This window comes from Prionailurus viverrinus, chromosome D1 (assembly GCF_022837055.1).
Source record: "Prionailurus viverrinus isolate Anna chromosome D1, UM_Priviv_1.0, whole genome shotgun sequence".
NCBI lineage: Eukaryota > Metazoa > Chordata > Mammalia > Carnivora > Felidae > Prionailurus > Prionailurus viverrinus.
Window position 1 is genome coordinate 102,568,560 of NC_062570.1, and position 7,235 is coordinate 102,575,794.

Here is a 7,235-nt window from a genome sequence, read left to right on the forward strand (position 1 = left end):
AAAGTCATTTTACTCCAGCTCCATCAGGGCCATGGGACCTCAAGACCTGAGTCTAGGGTCAGGGAGTTAATATAGACCTTTCCTGGAGGAAGTGTTGGGTCTGGCCATGTCTCTTCACCCTTAAAATGGGAACAATAACATCCACTTCACAAGGTGGTTGGGAAAACAAAGCCAAATGATGATTTGTAAATGAAAGTGACAGCAGGTACCCAAGTGTTTTTAAAATGTGAGCTCTGGGGCACCTGGGTGGCTCAGTCGGTTGGGCGTCCAACTTCGGCTCAGGTCATGATCTCCCGGTCCATGAGTTCGAGCCCCGCGTCGGGCTCTGTGCTGACAGCTCAGAGCCTGGAGCCTATTTCAGATTCTATGCCTCCCTCTTCCTCTGACTCTCCCCTGCTCATGCTCTCTCTCTCTCTCTCTCTCTCTGTCTCAAAAATAAATAAATGTTTAAAAAAAATTTTTTTAATTATAATAAATAAATAAATAAACATAAAATGTGAGCTTTCCTGACCCCCATTCCTTAGGATTTCTTAATCTTCACCTTATCCTTACCCTAAATTTCCTCTTAATAATTGCAGTCTCCTGGGCTATGAATTTTGACCACTGTAGGTTTGGTACCCTAAGAAAATGACCCCGCCAAAACCCTAACAATCCCCAAACCCCAGTGGGCCACATTATGGGATTCCCCACCTGGACTCAGTCAACCTTCCCAGGGCTATTATCTCAGCAAACCTTTTTTTTTTCCTTAATGTTTATTTATTTATTTTGAGAAAGGGAGAGAGCACAAGCAGGGAAGGGGCAGAGAGATTGGGAAGAGAGAGAATCCCAAGCAGTCTCCACACTGTCAGCACAGAGCCTGATGCGGGGCGTGAGCTCACGAACCCATGAGATCATGACCTAAGCTGAAAGCAAGACTCAGAGGTGGACCCCACTGAGCCGCCCAGGTGCCCCCTCTGCAAATCTTTAGTTCAACTCAACATTTGCCATGTGTTTCCCGGGGATGAACACCTGGACGTGGAGTGGGACAAGGCTTCAGCATAAAATCACCAAGACACCCTCCCTGCATTCAGAACCCCAAACAGCGTTAACACACAATACCAGGGCATCTGGCAGCTTTCAAAGCACCGTCCTAACTCATAACTCTCAGGAGCCTCAAAATAACCCTCTGAAGAGAACATGGAAATTGTTATTTGTAATTCCTGTACTCCAGGGGCATCTGGGTGACTCAGCTGGTTAAGGGTCAGACTCTCGATTTCAGCTCAGGTCACGATCTCACGTGAGATCCAGCCCCGAATCAGGCTCTGTGCCGACAACACAGATCCTGCTTGGGATTCTCTCTCCCTCCCTCTCTCTCTGCCTCTCACCCGCTCACTTTCTCTCTCAAAACAAATAAATAGACTTTAAAATTCCAGTATTTCAGATGAGGAAACTGAGGAAACTGCTCATGTTCACAAATAGTAGACAAAGAGCCAAGACTCGCACTCAGATTGTTTTTACTTCAAATGATACTGTGCATGTAAGGGTGCCTGGGTGGCTCAGCTGGTTAAGCGCCAGACTTGGGCTCCGGTCATGATCTCACGGTTCGTGGGTTTGAGCCCCGTGTCGGGCTCTGTGCTGACAGGTCAGAGCCCGGAGCCTGCTTCAGGTTCTTTGTCTCCCTCTCTCTCTACCCCTTCTCAGCTCACGCTCTCTCTCTCCCTCTCAAAAATAAATACACGTTAAAAAAAATTTTTTTTAATGATACCATGCATGCAAATCACTCAAGATAGGAACTGAATGATAGATTAGTATTATGTCCTCCAGATTCCATGCCCTTTCCCACAGAAGGAAAACAACTTGAATTTTAGAAAGAGAACAGGCTGGAATTAAGCACGGACGCGGGTGTTCAGAGAAACCAGATACGCATATTGCCTCCGTGTATGTTTTGAAGACCTTGGTTGTGAATGGGGGTGGGAACTTCGTGGAGAGGGCAGGCTTGCACTGGGCACAAAGGAAGGGCTAGACCTTGCCTGGGAGGGGGAAGAATGAGGGTTTTCCAGGCAGGGAGCTCTGTCAGATAAAAGGTTCCCGGTTCTGGAGTAAGCATCCACCTTTTATCAGTGCATACAGCTCAGCCACAGGGCCAAGCACTGGAGAAGCACCAATAAATAAGACAAGGTCACTTCCCCGGCAGTATGGACAGTAGCAAGGCCAACACTTGTTCTGAGGGACTGTCAGGGAGGAAATCAAGGAAAGTGGACAGCTCTGGTGGAGTTAGATACTGAAAGCCTTGAATGTCCATCCAGGGAATTCAGGGTTTATCTGGAAGGCAGTGGGGTGGGGAGAGGGCTCTTCTTCCAGCCCCTTTGTCCCACTCTTGGCTCCTTGCTCAGGCTCCTGGACACGGCTCACAGTCCCGTTCATCTTTTCCATTATCCTGTGAGCAATTTGGAAAGCCCTAAGATAAGGACAATAAATCATCCTTAGCGACACCCCTGCTCCCCCTCCCCCAGCCTTTGTCCCTCCCCTTTGTCCGGAGAGGGAGCCTCCCACCCTGCTTAGCCCCTCCTCCCTCCAACCGCCTTCAAGTGGGCTGTATGGTTTCCATGGAAACCAGAGAGACCTAGCAGCCAGGGGTCCCTCACAAAAATACTGTTGGTGCCACCATTTGGGACATGTGAGATGGTGTGAAAGTGACAAAATAGGCTATAAATGCCTTCCCCACCATGCAGCCACACAAGCTCTGGTCTGGGAGGAAGGAGGGACTAAGCTTGCTTTCTGCTTTCCACTTCAAAGGGGCTTTGCTGGGTTAAGTCCAAACCCAGGCTAGCATTGCTAAAGGAACACACAGTCACACACTCACACTACACACTCATACACATACACACGTACATAATACCTATGCTCAGACACACACAAACACAACCACACACATGCATAATACAGTCACACAAACACACACATATACAGACTCTCAAATACACACACAAACCTGCTCACCAGCCCCACCCTCACCAGTACAGCTGGGCTCAGTCCACTAGGAAAACACACACCCCCCATAAGTGAATGACACTGTTCATTCCTAGCCTGTTAACAAAACCCTTCTGGGGACTTCCTGGAGTTGCTGCCACACTGTCAGGATCCCCCACCAAGACCCCCAAGCCTCCTGGCCTTACGGCTCACAGACTGGAAACTTGCTTCTTGGTGTTTTAAAGGCCTGTGACGTCAGACACTGCAGATCCACAGGCTTTCCCGTGCCACCCCAGCAAAAGCCATCAATCCTGCCTACAAGGACAAAAAACAGTGGGGAAGTGATAAATGAGCACAGAAGAGAAACACTTCATTTCCCATTTTGAGGCGTCCCAGCTTGGAGATCCAGATCCTAGGGAGTGAACTCACTTTGGGGAAGGGTCCCCAAGTGTTAGCAACATTCAAATAGGTAACAAGAGAAATAGGTAACAAGAGCCCAGATTGTTCTCATCAGCCTCTACAAGGCAGTCCAGAAGTCTGGTGAACACTTTGGTTGTTTCGGCTTAATTTTTTGGTAAATGAGGTAACCTAGGAATTAGTTCTCATTCAGCACAGTCTGCTTGGGAATCCAAATATTTCTGAGCACATGGGAGTGGTTAGTGTTCATACCCATTGGCCCATTGGCCCAAGATCCTTGATTCATGCCATTTGTTGGGCCCATCCAAAGTCACTGCTGAGTTCATTCCACACCTCTAGCTTGGATCAACTCCCCACTCTTCAGAAGAAAAAATAAATGGCCCCCCTCCCCTTCCTCTGCCCAGGTCTCACCTGAGCAGGCAGAATGGAATGCCAGCCTGGTCCTCCTTCCATTTAGATGATTTTCCCAACACCTGGAGGGTTACTTGGCATAGTGGACTTAGGGTTCTGCCTCTCCTAGGTCCCTCACCTTACTCTTGAATTGTCAGTGTTGCCCTAGGAAAGTTGGTGTAACTCTAAATTTCATCTGCAAATAACAATAGAGCACCCTCCCCCAAGACTGTCCCAACGATGTTGACATAACACATTCTAAAGCGCTCAGCACAGTGTGTTCAATTCATGTTACTTCTCTTCACTGTGCCGGATAAATGTGAAATAACATTAACTAAGCACTCTCTTGCCATATTTTTTATCTCAAGGAGACAACAGATCTCATATGTGCCCATTAATTCCTTGCCTCTGTAAAGCAGTCCCTTCTTACTCATGAAAATTAATTTTGAGCTAATCAATCTTGAGTACCTAATGTGTAGTCTCTGCACCAAGACCCAGCAGAAATGTAAAATAAAGAAAAAATGTCATCATCACTTACATAGAAACAATTTACTGAGTAATCTGACCTCTACATGCCAAGCCTTGCAGAAGACAAGAGGGTGAGTAAAAGACAGTGGATGCCAACCAGCAGCAGTGCACTGTGGCGGAGAAAATCTCAGTCCTGGATCCACCCGGACTTAAATCCCACCTACCCCTTGCCAGCTATCACTTCACATTTGGCAGGCTATTCCAATCTTCTGAAACTCAGTTTCCTTATCTGGCAAATGGAACTGGTCACAAGAACACCCTCACCTCCCAGGATTAAATGAGCTAAATCCCATCAAATACTCTTCCAGCTCAGGCAATGTCTACCTCAAAAGTGTTCAATGAACTTCAGCTGCTGCTATTGTTAATATCAACCCACCCAATTCTAGAATAATTAGATCACAAAATAGCACAGTAGAGCAGGGAAAGGGTGGTGCAGAGTCCAGCTGGCTCTGGGAACTCGCTTCCCCTTTCTGGACCTTTATTACCTAAAGAAAAATGGAGAGATGAGCCCAGTGATCCTTTATCACTCAGTGACTCCAAGATGTGCTCAAGAACGAAGGGTCACAAGCAAACAAGGGAAACACGTAACAGCAACCAAAAGCACCAAGGAATCCCTTAAGGCTAACAATCAGTCAGGGTCATCCCACTCACCTTGTTCCCTAACAGCCAGTTGTTTTCCGGAAATCTCCTTTTTTCCAAATGGTCCTCCCTGTGCCTTCCCCTCCTCCCTGCCACCCCCCTCCTCCTGGGGAAGCAGAAGTTCCTGAGGACCAGGGGGAAGGCCAGAGGTCTCCACCAGCCTGGCCAGGAGCCACCAAGGCTGCTTCCTGCCAGGAGTCTTCTGTGCTGCCCACCCCAGGGAAACCCAAATAAAATCAACTCCCGACTTAAGAGCATTTTTCCCTTTAAGGAAAGGTTGTGTTTGGAGCCCAAAACGTATTTATGGCTTGATGAAGATTTCATCCAACCTTTTACGGACACAGTCTGCATCAAAGGGGCTCCCCCAGGCCCATCTGCTACTGCCTTTGCCTTCTCTGGCAGATCTGGCTTGGATCCTGAATAAATTATAAAGGTACTGAACTCTGCTTATGCCCTTTCTTTGTTCTTTTGTCCCTTCTTCTACCTCTTCCCTGCCAATGCCAACCAGCCTTACAATCTAATTCCATTCTGTCTTTTCAAAGATGAGACTGGGGATAATTATTCAAAATGACCATCAAATGTGACTGAATACACTTCCACCTCAGGCCAGAAAAATTTAAAGAAGACACCAGATAAGCATTTGTGTGCCCAGAATTTTACAGGAATCTTGTTTTATCCTTACAGCAGCCTGTAAGAAGTACACTAACCATTCCCCAACGCTGACACCTACACACATGAGGCTCAGGGCATTCATAACTCACCCAAGGACCTCAGTAGCTAGTGAAGACAGAGCTGATATTTGGACTCAGGTCTCTGTGAGGCATATCCATTTCACCACACCACAAATGACTTGAATAAAAGGTTTTCCAGCATTGCCAAGAGATTGGCAGGATCTGCAGGGAGAGACCAAAGTCTAGGGAATCTACCACACCGTGTAAGTTGCTCCCTAAACTTTCTTCTTGTGGAACCAGTTCTGGGTCTGTCCACGGCTGAGGTGGCAGGCAGGACACCCTCACTCTAGGACATCTTTGATGGCAAAAGTTGACCACATTTCAGTTTCCCCATCCAGAAAAGGGAGTGTACCTGAATTCCCAGAGATTTGGGGAAGAGAAGGAAAGAGAAATTGAACTGGTAAATTCCTGCCATTTTGTTAGATAGATAGGTAGAGAGAGAAATGAGAAATAGAAATGAGTATGGATACAAGTAGAGAGGTAAAGACATGCAGACATAAACAGACACGGAGTTTTCATGTCACGAGTTTTCATGCCAATTAGAAATAACCTAGCGGCACTCAGGAGCATAGTGTGGTGAAACCACCTCAGATTTTACAGCTGGACAAACACAGCTCTGAACCCTAGCAGGGCTATATATTGGTGACGTGACATTAAGCAAATTGCCTAACATTTCTAGCTTCGGTTTCCCCTTCTGCAAAACAGAAATGACAGTATCTGCCTTTACAAAGTTAAAGGATGTGGGATTAGTGCTGCAAAATACTTAACATTGCATTGGGAGTGTAGATGTTCACCAAATAGCAGTATTATGGTTCTCATTTGAAAGAGTCATGGTGTTAAGACACTCTCCAAGTCATCCAACCACACGCATCCCCAGGCTGAATGGGGGCCAAGAAACAGTCCACTTCCTCCAACCTTATCTCAAAGCAGAGATGTGGAGAACTCCCAACGTCCAGAGTAAGGGTAAATAAAAGAGAGAGATTTTCGCCAGCCAAAGAGAAGCTGCTCTGGCCTTCTGGGAATGGTCTTTTGCTTTAAAGTCCTTCACTGACCACCCAGGCTTACAGGAGAACATCCAGACCCCCGCGTAACTCACAGAGCCCCTAACCTCCCTCCAGTCAGTCTGCCCTCCCACTCACACCTCCAGTCAGATGTTCAGTCCACCATTCCCCAAACACAGCGTTCCATGGCTTTGATCATGCCGCTTCCAGGGTCCAAAGCATCTTCCTCACCCATGCCTAAAGAACCTTGTCATCGTTAGGAGCCCAGCCCAAATCCATCAAGAATTACCCCCACCTTCTCTATGACCCCATCACACTTCCTACTGAAAGGAGGGAAAGAGGGGTCTGGAGGCATTGGGAAAACCATACTTTCTGAGTGCCTACTATGTGCTAAGTGCTGGCTACTCCACACACTTTATACTGTTGACTCCTTCAAGCAACCACATGAGCTGAGTAATTATCTCCACTTTGCAGATGGGAAAACAAGTTTACAAGTCCCAAGACATAGCCTCAAGATTCAAAGACCCCAAGGCCCCATTCTCCACTCCCTGTACCCCACTGACACACAGTTAAGCCTAAG